General features: G+C 37.0%; 1 long non-coding RNA gene across 3 annotated transcripts in view; it reads right to left on the bottom strand.

The window, feature by feature from the left end:
• The window catches only part of LOC138742508 (uncharacterized), a 91,843-nt gene that overhangs the window by 70,214 nt on the left and 8,921 nt on the right, over positions 1-12,708 (bottom strand). The window contains exon 3 of one of the 3 annotated variants that reach the window (XR_011344227.1): positions 9,840-10,114. The exons of the other annotated variants lie outside the window; for them this stretch is intronic. This is a non-coding gene — a long non-coding RNA (uncharacterized lncRNA). Of the gene's footprint in view, positions 1-9,839; positions 10,115-12,708 lie in introns of those variants that run through there. 3 annotated transcript variants of the gene reach the window in all.

Genomic DNA, 12,708 nt, shown 5'->3' with positions numbered 1-12,708 from the left:
TTAGCCAGTTGGTCAGCAGTGCTCAGCCAGGTACTCTGTCTGGATTGGATGCTTTCCTTGGATTCATTCTCCTTTAAGCAGCCCATACATATGCCATCTTGGGATACTGACAGTAGAGGATCATCAGGGAAAGTGGAGGTGCACAGTCTTTGGTCCGGTGGTAAAATCAGGCATATAAGACATTAAGCTCATTTGGGTCTGAAGATTTGCTGTCTTCTATTGCACTGGATCTATTTTTGTAGCAGGTTATGTGACTTAGGCCCTGTCATAGCTATCAGGTATCGTCTCTTAGCTGGATTTTTAGCAGATGATCAGGTACTATACGTCCTCCACTTGAATCTAACTGAAGGCTGGAGAGACTCATTTAAGTTCTGGTCTTGATTTTCTCCTGATCATTGAGATAGATTCAAGCCCAGGTTCCATAAATGAAATCACTCGAAATGAAATACTCGGTTGAACCAATCAATGCAGAGTTTTTAAAGAGAAAACTGGAAAGCTATTTTAAAATTGCTTTGAAATCCTTTGTTTAAATATGTTGTGAATCTTTCTTAATTTCTTAAATATATTTATAACACCAACAAGTGCTGGAGCATATGAATAGCTCAGGTAGTATCAGGATAAACCACAGAAAAAGGGTTCAAAGTGCTTTATGCACGTTTGCCTTATGTGTAAGTCAGTTCATTCTTACTACTGTATAATACAAGACATAATGCAGGATTCTCACTCCTAGGGTGTGCATAATTATCAAATTTCAAGCACAAGGGGTGCAGTGTTATTATTTCTCCCTGTATTTAAAAAAAATCTCTTAAGGCTTGTGTACCACATATTAATAACATGAGAAGGCAAGGGGTGGATATTGCAGTGACAGCTTTGAATGAAACAAGAATGCATAGTTTAAGGCTGGATGGGCAATCACTGATTAGACTTTGTGCTCTGTTCCATGGGGAATTACCTGTAGCAATTCAGTGGAGTCAACTTTAATATGAGGCCCATGCAGCTGGCATGTTATAAGACCCTAAGTTGCATATTGCAAGCTTCCGCTCTATCCAAGTTAGCTGACAGAATATATACTTAATTTATTGGCCACCTCTGCCCATTTACATTTGGCAGAACCACAAAATTGTGCAGAACTAGATACCAAAATTTGCTATTATTGTATTTGATACTATTTGATATGTATAAATGTGTTTTGCAGAAAGTTTTGAGTCGATGCTCTGCAAAACTCTTATTAAATGAAAAAATAAAATCCTTTCATGCAATTATTTCATTATTTGAAATCAGGGCAGTCGTATGTTTTCCCATATTCTCATTTGTGCAAGATGATTTTTTTCAATCTTTTTATTAAACATAAGTAAACAATACATGAGGGGAATAGAATACAGAATTGGATAGTAAAAACAGATACATCAATATATTGCAATATTTAATATTGTCCCTTTCTCCTCAATTTGGAATATTCAAAAAAAGAGAGAATTATTGTTAAAACCCCATCTAACCTACCAAAATAAACAAATAACAGATTTAAAAAAAGGCTGGGCTTTTTCACTACAACAGGTCAAGGCAAACCATTTATCTGGTCCTTGCCAATAAAAAACAACAGAAATCCAGAACAGTCTGGAAGGTAAAGTCAAAATACAAATGAACTCGTATGAAAATAGTTTATAAAAGGACACCAAGGTTCTTCAAACTTAACAGAGTGCAACTTCTAATTTTTTCTAAACTTAAACATGACATAACTTGAGAGAACCATTATATCAAATTTGATCCTTCCATTTAAATAAAATGGTTCTTCTGGCCAACTGTGTAGTAAAGGCTACAATCTGATGTGCAGAATTGGGAACTGGACCCATTTCTTGAGCTATAATTCCAAAAATAGCAGTCAATGGATTAGGTTCCAATCTCATACCCAGTATAATTGACAAAGTCTTGAAAATATTTGTCCAATACTTCTCCCATACAGAGCAAGATCAAAACATATACATTTGTGTGGCCACTTGTAATTTACATCTATCACATGGGCCAATTTATCTTTCAACCGATGAGCCCGATGTACCACTTTAAACTGAATCAATGTGTGTTGAACACATAATGAAGAAGTATTAACCATTCCAAAAATCCCATGTTTCTCTGGGAGAAGTGACTGAAGTTCCAATTTCCAAGTTCCTCTAATTTTATCATTAGGGATTGATTGCAATTTTAATGTTATTGTAAATATTACCTATTAAACCCTTATGCGAAGGATTCAAATGAAAGTAAACCAGGACCAAAATTAAATCTTTCCAAAATTTCAAACAGATATTTCCATTCCACTCTATCAAAAGCCTTTTCTGCATCTAATGACACTATACATTCCGGAATTTTTGTCGATGGAGAGTCCATATATAATATTGATTAACCTACCGATATTTAAATGTGAATAACAATTCTTTATAAATCCTGTTTGGTCTGTAGAAATTACCTGAGGAAGAATATTTTCTAATCTGAAATCTAAAATCTTAGAAAAAATTTTGTAATCAACATTCAACAATGATATTGGTCAATAGGAAGCACAATCTAAAGGGTCATTATCTTTCTTAGGAATTAATGAAATTGATGCTGCATAAAATGTTCATGGCAAAGTTCCAAGTAATACAGAATCATTAAACACCCAACACCAACAAGGTGTTAGTACATTAGCAAAGCATTTTTAGAAAAAAAAACTCAACAGTATAACTTTTCGAGTCTGGGGCTTTGCTGGACTGAAGAGAGGAAATAGCTTTAAAAAATTCCCATTTCTGTTATTGGAGCTTACAAAAAAAAATTATCATGAGAAGAAATTTTAAGGATATTCAATAGTTGCAGGAATTTATACATACTTATAGTATTATTATGAAATTGAGATTATATAAATCACATAAGAAATCTCAAACTGCCTTATTAATTTCATCATGATCATATGCAATATTTCCATCTCCTTTACAAATCTTTTAGCCATAGCTGCCTTTAATTGTCCAGTTAATAATTTATCTGATTTATCTCCATGTACATAAATTGTGTTTTAATTGGTCAATAAGTTGGCAAGGACAAACACATCATCTTTTTTTCTCTTTCTTTAAACAATATTCTCATGGAAAAAAAACTCTTGGATCCTTGGTAAAACTAGAATTTGTGCTCAAATAGTGGCTATTTACATGAAAATAAGATCATTGCTATCCAGGTCAAAAATGTAATTAATGTCACTGGTATCAATTTTGATCAATTAATTTTGCAATTATGCCATTCTAGATGGAATATTATGCTGAATTCTTCCTTAAAGTTTGGGTTGTACTTTTGAATCTTTTCAAACCCTTTTCTTCTGCCCTATTATGTCAAATAGATTTTTGAAAAAATGAGTACTTCTTGAATCTTAGCTTTCTAATCCAGACTCATTCAACTTCAGAGAAGATCAGGAGACTCGAGGACAATGTTTACCCCTTAATTAACATAATAAAAAGGTATATAATATATAAAGACAATAATGTTGATGTTAATAGGATCCTGCTTTGCACAATTGCTATGCAACTGTGACTGTTCTTCAGAAGTACTTTGACATGCCCTGGGGGGATGTTGTCAAATGATTGCATGTTCTTTCTTCCATTTTCTTTGACAATGAGGATGGAATTTGGTTATACTCCATTTTTCCAGCTCCTAATGTATACTTAAAATGTCAAGACAGCGAGGTGATGATGGTGGGGGGGTGAGAGTCTGATGAAGAGACTGGAAGCTCAAAAGATTTGCTACACCACAATATCAGAAATATTGAGTTCTGGAAGGCAAGAGGTAAACAAGGATAGGACCACACAATGCTGCCAAAGACAAAATAGCAAATCATAGAGTAGAATCCAAAAAGACTAGGGTGTGTGTAAAAAGGCCAGAAGGGCACCAGTTTATTGGGAAATTATTGTTAATACACAGGATCTTAAAAAGTGATGTAAGAAAGGCAGTTGTTTCTCATCTGATATTAGAGTTCTCTTACGGACAATTGGAAGTGCCCTCATTCTAATAGTCTCAAAGATGCATAATGATTGGTTTGAACTTTCTTGAGGAAACATATTATATTTATTGATTATATTAAATAATCAATTCTTGTTGTTGAAGCTCGAGTGATACTTTATTGAAACTAAATCTACAGAAAAAACACCAGTGCCTGGATCCCTTGGTGAGTTTAAAGTCAGATTTAAAATAGAAAGTGTTGAGTTTGATTTCAACCTGAAGAATTCAGCTTGTGGCTGATCCATAAAACATAGAGAACCACAAGCATAAGAAACAAATGGGACACATGCATGAGATAATGATTTTCTACAACTCATATATTCATGGAAAAAAAATCAAGACTTGTATGGAACCATTTGGCCAGAATTTAGAGGAGCACATATCTGGAGAACCAACAACACCTTCTAGCAACCATAACCACTCACCCTCTGGTAATGGATGCCATTAATTATTGGAAGCCGGTGGGGCTCATAATAATCCTTCATTGAACTTGAAAGAAATCTATCAAAACATCATCTGAAACTCAGAAAATAGATTCATAAAACATAATATACCCCCTGTTACAAGCCCAAAGGACCCCAAAATCCAGCAGCAATAGACATTCACCGAGCCAAGTCATTTTTAAAACAAAAGTTATTTTTAATCAACTTCGAACATGAAAATAGAATCAAACTTTAACTTAACTAACCCAGATAACCCCCTTCTAATTCTAAGTGCACGTGTATGTAATGTGTGTATAAATTTAAGAAAAGTTCTTAATATATACATGTCATGTTCTTCTTGACCTACCCTAAATCCCTTAATTTCAAAATCATTCTGAATTGCTTGAGCAAGTGGTTCTCTAGGTAAAATGAACAAAGCTGGAGATAAAGGGCATCCTCCCTTGCTAGTTGAAATGGTACAGATATTTGCCCATTAGTTACTTATTTTGCTTTAGGATTATTATACAGTGCCCTAATCCAGTTGACAAAATTCAATCCAAATCCAAATTTCTCCAACACTTTAAACAAAAAGTCCAATTCCAATCTATCGCTTATACATCTATGGTCAGTGCAACACTCAAATCACCTATTTTTTGTGCTAGAAAAAATAATATTAAATATAATTATATTTTCCCACAACTGTCTCTTTTTTACAAAACCTGGGTTTTACATAACCTGTCTGATTGATATTTGCTAGAGGTGTTTAAGATAATGAGAGGGATAGATAGAGTTGATGTGGAAAGGCTTTTCCCATTGGGAATAGGAGAGATGGATACAAGAGATCATGGGTAGAGAGTTGATGGGCAAAGGTTTAGGAGTAACATGAGGGGGAACTTTACTCAGAGAGTGGTTACTGTGTGGACTGGGCTTCCAGGAAAGGTGGTGGAGGCTGGGTCAATTTTGTCATTTAAGAAAGAGATGGATGAGTATATGGATGGGAGGGGGATGGAGGGATATGGGCAGAGTGCTGGTAAGTGGGATTAGCGGAGGGTACTTGGATCAGTGTGGACTTGAAGGGCCAAATTGGCCTTTTTCCATGCTGTAATTGTTATATGATTATATGGTTATTAATGTAGGCAGCAATTTATTAATTCTATTTGCTAACATTTTTGTAACAGTTTTATAATCTGCATTTAATAGTAAAAAAAATGTCTATAATCACTAATTATTACCATAGAAAATTATTCTGGGAGAGTATGTTTCTGAACCCTTATCTAATATTCGCATAAATTTAAGAATTAACAAATCTTTATTTTTTAATATAAAATTCAGGGGGGAAATCCATCTTCTTTCAGAGATTTATTGCTCGGCAATGAACCCATGGCTTCCCTTACCTCTATCTCAGTAAAAGGAATATTTAATTCAGTTTGTCTTCCAAACTTAATCTAGGCAACTTTATCTGTGATAAATAGCTATCTATTTTATTTTTGTCTTTTAAAGATTCCTAACTATATAATTTCAAATAAAATATTTTAAATGATTCATTTATTCCTTGAGACTTATAAATAACCACATTATTATCCTTTTTAATTGCACTGATTTTTCTCAAAGTCTGTTCCACGTTTAATTCCCCAGCTAATACTTTATATGATCTCTCACCTAATTCATAATATCTTTGTTTCATTCTTATAATTGTTTTCCCAGTTCTATAAGTTTCCAATGTATTATACTGGCTTCTAAATAATTAATTAATTATCTTTATTTATCTTCAGAGCCACAGTTTTGAAAATCTTTTTCCAAAAGTGTTATTTCTCTTTCTAATTGATCAATCTCTCTTTTTAATTTTAGAACTAGAACTTATAATTTGATCTCTTAAACACACTTTTAAAGCATCCCATATCATAAATTTATAATTTACTGAATTCAAATTTGCATCCGAATTTGTGTTCGAACAAACTCACAAAAATCTTTTCCATAACAAAGAATTCAGTCTCCATCTATAGATTATATTTTCCTTATCAGGCATTTCCATCGTTATTAACAAAGACAATTGATCAGATAAAATCCTCTCTTTATAATCAACTTCAAGAATCTTAGCTTACATTTGTGCCGAGATGAAAAATAAATCAATTCTAGAATAAGAATCATACCTACTCGAATAAAATTAATGGCCTTTCTCTTTTGGATGAATTTTTATCCATAAATCAATGAGATTCAAATCTTTCATCAAAACAAATGTAGTTTTAGCTGCTTTAATTCTCATTGTTACTCAAGTAGATCTAATCTAAACAAAAATTAAAATCCGCTTTTATTAAAATCTTGTCACGTGTCTCTGGCAGATTAAGGAATGTTTCTTGCATAAAGTTATCATTGTCAATATTGGAGCATACAAATTTTTAAAAGTCCACAATTCTGAATAATCAATGAACCAAAGACACTGCCTTACTCTTTGAGCACTGCTATTTTTATTTTTATATTATTGTTGTAAGATGATTGCTAATATGAATGTTTGCATTATGAGGCTGCCACAAAACACTCAATTCTGATTCTGATACATCCTTATTTTTGCTTGAGCCCTTCATCAATGTACAAACAAAATGTAGTCAAGTGCCAAAGCAAAATGTTGGGGGGGAGGGGAAGGTCTAAACAAAATAATTGTGGGGGGGGGGGGAAGGATGGAATCAAAACAAAATGGTGTTGGGGGGAGAATAAAATGATGGGGGGAAGGAGGGCAGTACCCCCCATCTGAACACTTTATTCAGGGCCTGCCTGCATTTTTCTCATGCCTTTATGAAGGGCTCAAGCCCAAAATGTTGGTTATGTATCTTTATCTTTGCTCCATTTTGTTTTATTTGTAAAACTGCTTTTTATTTGGCTTATGATGGAGTGATAGAAGTCTGGAGACTGAATGTTGTGGAGGAAGTTGAAGCTTAAATCTAATCTAAAGCCAGTTTGCAAGTTTCATTGGGGGCTTTGGTGGACTTTCTTCTGAACTAAAGGCATAATAAAGGAGGATGCGCAGAGTATAGGTTTCTGTTTGAAAAGGAGGCCCCACCCACCAGAACATGTTGGAACCTATTCTTCTACATTTATTTCCAGAAGATTCAATGTGGTTGGAGAATGTGGTTCCTCAAAGAACTTCTCACTAAGATTTGCCACTTGCTGCAGACACAAGGCATGTCACAGAGTCTGTCATAACCACAGAGCATGGAGGACAATGAATTTGCCTGCTTGTTCCTGAGATGATGAGCAAAATGTCTCAATTTGCATTCAAAACTGCATTTGGGTGACAATAAAAGTTCCATATCCAGGAAGAGATGAATTGATTACCCTTGACACAGAGTAGCAGGCAGCGCATACATGAAGGCTCTCAAGGATTGTTGACTTTCTGACAGTAGCATAGCCATAGACTTATGCCAGATTTACAGGAACCATTCAGTGAATGTCCTGTCAGTCAGTGTCCATTTGCAGAATATGTTGCCAATAAATTCAAGATTACTTTATTGGCATGTGATAAAACAAATGAAAATATAATATTACACAAAATTTCCTTTTGCCTGCTGTAAGACAGACTCTCCAACCACAGTAAGGGAGAAAGAGAAGCAGACCCTTTAGAGTCCCAGAGTGCCTGTGGATTTGCCTCCAGTGCTCCTGCAACATCTTCAGCTGCATAGACCCCGATTTGATACATTGGCAACATGAGCTCCAGATCCAAACCTCCACGATGATCAGGAAGCCTTCAGTGCCTGAGGCTCTTTGGGAACTTTCCTTGCCCTTAGCTTCCTCATGAATCCTGGTTCTGATACCGATAACTAGCAGTCATGAGTCAGTGTCTAGCAGCTCACAGCCTGGGTGGGTCCTTCGACTGCAAGTTGCCAGTAGCCCGCAGCTTATGTGAGTCCCTATCAGAGGTGCTGTGATAGCTGCCGCTGGTGTAGACGCAGGAGAATGGGAAGAGGATGCAAAGTACTGGTCTACAGAGTCCAATTGCTCAGTCCTATTCCCAACATCTCCATACAGGCTTTAAATGTCTTGTTCAAAGAACCGATGATATTTTTAATATAATCCTGCAACCGCAGAGGTCTATGCCCAAGATGGCAACACCTATGCTCGGCCACAGCTACAAGGGAATTTCCAGGGGAATAATTGACTAGTGCAGTGGAAGAACATCCTTGTAGGACAATGACCATAACAGCAGATCAGCAAGGGCTCAAAAGTTGAAGGACCCACACAGGCTGCAGGCTGTGTTCGAGCATGACCAATTCCCATTGCAAACTCTCCCTCATGAACTCTGACTTTCAGCCACTGTATATGATGGGATGGTTGCTACTTAGGATTAACACTTGTGTTATGATCATCTATCTCCTGATATTATTCTGAACCCTGTGCACAAAAGGAGAATGCTTATAGATGGAGAGCCATGCTGCCATCTGCATGCCATCCATCCATCCATCCATCAGTGCCTTGAATTTAACATTTCTCCTGTCTGCACCACTTTGAAGGTGTTAATGGCTCATAAAAAATGGTCTGATGGGAAAAAAAAATGTGATTACGACATCATGAAGCAAAAATAGGAGAGAAATCAAAATGGGGGAGGAACCAATGTTTTTGTATAAAAACCCAAGTAAAGGTGGTCTTGCAACATCCATATTACTGACTTTTCAGGCCTGAATCCTTCTTCAAGGTTTGGGCCTGAAATGTTGGTACTATATCTTTACCTCCCATGGATGCTGAGAGACCCGCTGAGTTCCTCCACCATTTACTGTGTGTTTTACTACTGCAGACTCCCATGTTTCACATCACTCCAATGCTTTTGTGTGCCCTGTACTGGAGTGAAAGGACAAGGGTTTATTGTGTCTGTTAATTCCAATGTATTTTTGCAGTGCTGTCCAGTTTAGCCCCTTTTGTGTTTTTATTTCCAAGAGCTGAACTGTCAGAGTGCCTTATAAAATTTTTTATTGCTTGATTGGAAAAAGGTACTTTGGAAAAGTAGGTGTAAATTTCATTTTGTGTAGTGCTACAAAATGAGCACTTGATACTCATCCACTTTGATTGTAAGGGAAATTAAATGCAGCAGATATGTATGACAGGGATCTGAATGGCTGGTGCCTGTTTAGCAACATCACTTAAAATCAAAGGTAAAAATGGAGATGTTATTTTGTGAGGTGCAGTCTGCTGTACACAGTTTCATATTGCTGATTTACTAACTCGGGAGCTGGCTGGATCTCTGGTAGTGGCCAATGTGATAAATGTTTCAAACGGCTCAGCAGGGTGCATAATATTGAGGTATATGGAGTTAAAGGTGGCTCAGCAGGGGTGGAGGTGTACAGTTTTATTATTAAGTGAACTACGAACACAAAAGTATTTTTGTATTTGGCCTTTACTTCACCCAGTGGTGTACTGAAATATTTGTGAGCACTTTTTTTTCAGGAATATGGCGTACTCTCTGATTGCACAGAAAACTGCTGGGGTATGCCTTTGTGATGAATTCCATCTCAGTGGGTGATGAGGCATGTTGGGACGCCCTATTGATAGGGACAAGGACTTCAAACAAAAAAAGAGGGAAATTTTGAGGGCCATGATAATTCAGGGCACTTAAACCAGATATCGTTCTTTTAAAGATATCTTGAGACAAATCTCTTGTCAAATTTTGATGAATGTATCCTGCTCCTGCTGGGAATCTAGAGAAAAGGACACATAATTTACTGGATAAATGTAACAATTCATCAGCAAAATATACTGTTCATTGCTGCTTTCTGTGAATAAGTGGCAAAAGGCTTTTTCAAGTGCATTCTACGTTAAGAATGTGCCTGCAGAAGCGGCCTTTTAAATTGCCGTTCAGGTGGCAGCGTTTGAACCACAACGCTGGTCACCTGAAGGACACAGCTGCACAGGATGCGGCTCTGAGCACTCTCCAGCTCCTGCCCAGTGTCAGCTGTGATCAGCAGCCTGACCCTTTAACATCAGCTTTCAGCCAGCTGCATTCAGGTTGCTGGGGGAGCCACAGAGCTGAGCTGATTATCCTTCTCAGAGGAGGGTTACGTAGCTTGACTCAAGATCGCCTCCTGCACATTCAGGTGGCCTCAAAACAGCTGCATATTGCCTAAACATGCAGCTTTACATGCGGGGCAATTGGCCACCTGAAAGTGTCTAAAGTTATAAGGTGCTAATGCTTCCAACAAAGCACATTATGATCCACAAAATCACAGAGCTTTTTGAACTACAACTTAAATGAGGTGTGCAAAATTAAATAGTAGACATAGTTTCTCATCAGTGATGAGCCTTCATGCTTGACCTCTTGGGGGAAGAAAATGATAAAAAGCATAGCTGAAGTAATCCACCCAGTAGGTCTGCCGTCACAAGGACAGAATGCCCCAGTCCTTCACAGCGATGCTCTGGGATGTCAGGCACGAGCCACCCACGAAAACAAAGAAAGATATTTAATGACATCCTCACGCCATATTCCTGATGTGGCTGAAGAAGTCAAAGACTAAACGTTACTGAATAGATCAAACATGCAACATAAACAAAAGTTAATAATAAAACTACTAAAACTTAAAAAATATTGAAGAAATAGAAAGAGTAAAACATACTAAATACTTGGACAATCCAATGCTTTAACACATAGCCTTTCTATTTAAGAGCTTGGCAGAAATGGCTATAAGAGTTATTCAACATTAAAACTAAGGCAACATTTGACCCATGGAGTCCTGATTAAATGGTCAATGTATGCCAGAGTAAAAATAATCCATTGTTGTAGTGGAGCCATATCTTCAACAAAGAAAGACGATTTTAGTTCAGTAGTTTTCAAACGTTTGCTTTTCACTCTCATACCACTTTAAGTAATCTCTATGCCAGAGATTAGTAAGGGATTACTTAAGGTGGTATGTGAGTGGAAAGCAAACGTTTGAAAACTACTGCTTTCAACCTTTCCTCTCCATGTATCTGTCTAAATGCCTTTTGAACCTTCCAATTGCACTTGCCTCTGTCACTTCTTCTAGTAGCTTGCTCCATCTACCTATCACCATCTTTCTGAAAAGGTTGTCCCTCAGGCCCCTTTTAAATCTTTTCCCTCAGGCCCCTTTTAAATCTTTTCCCTCTCACCTTAGATTTACGCTCTCTAGTTTTAGACTCCCCTACCCCGGAATCCCCTGTCTCTCTTGATCCTGTGATCCTCACCCTCATTTGCTCTTGCCATCATCTTGTAGACCTGTAACATGATGATCAAATCTATAAAACTCGAGTTCCCAACCAATGAAGTCAAGTGTGCCTTATTCCTTCTTTCCCATCCTCCTGTGCCACCACTTTCAAGAAATGATGTACTTGTTCCCCTATGTCTTTAAACATTCCCTAGGTCCCCACCATTCATTTTGTATCACTTGTCCTGGTTTAACTTCCAGTACGTGTTGCTCAAGGTAGTGACAGCCCCTACCAGTTTCAACTGTTTCATCAGTAATCTTCTTTCAGTTATAAAGTCAGAAGAAGTTACTGAACAATATTAAATTCCATGCACAGCTCCTCAGCAAATGGGGCAGTCCATAATCTGCATACAGCTAAGCCACAAAATAATTACACAGCATAATCTGACATTCATCCCAAGTAAGTGACAGGACATGATTTATCCAAAATGAATGGATGTAGCCATCTCCTCATTACTATTACCAAGTCCACACAGAGAGACAACAGTGGTTCAAGGATAGTTTAAGAGGACACTATTGATGTTGCCAACAATTCTGCAATGCCGCAACTCAATGATCCAAACCATGAAAATGTGGGGAAAATAGCAATGCTGCAGAAACTCAGCAGGTCACTGCACTTTATCCAGCAAAGAGAATGATACATAGCCAATGTTTGGGGTTGATGCCCGAAAAAAATAGTGGAAGGGGGGCACCTACATTTTGTTCATATCTTGATGAAGGCCTCAAGCCCCAAACATTGGTTATGTATCTTTATCTTTGCTATAGAAAGTACATTGTTGACCTGCTGAGTTTCTTCAGCGTGGTGTTTTTACTTCAGTCACAGTGTGTGCAGACTTTTATGTTTTACTCATGAAAATGTGGAGTTACCAGAGATAGCTAGAGATAAAATGAGGTTTGACAGCACCAACATCTACACGAAGCTCTGAAGACTGGTACGTTGCTGAATATAATGATAAAATGATCTTTTTTGTGTAAATAATGCACTTTGCATGTATCAAAACCGTGATCTTTTCCAGACTTAATTGTAAATTCTGTTTCCTCTCTTTTCTTTCAGAATATTATGCAGCATTCTTATA

The sequence above is a fragment of the Narcine bancroftii genome, chromosome 9, assembly GCF_036971445.1.
Source record: "Narcine bancroftii isolate sNarBan1 chromosome 9, sNarBan1.hap1, whole genome shotgun sequence".
Taxonomy (NCBI): Eukaryota; Metazoa; Chordata; class Chondrichthyes; order Torpediniformes; family Narcinidae; genus Narcine; species Narcine bancroftii.
This window is presented reverse-complemented; position numbering and strand designations above follow the sequence as displayed.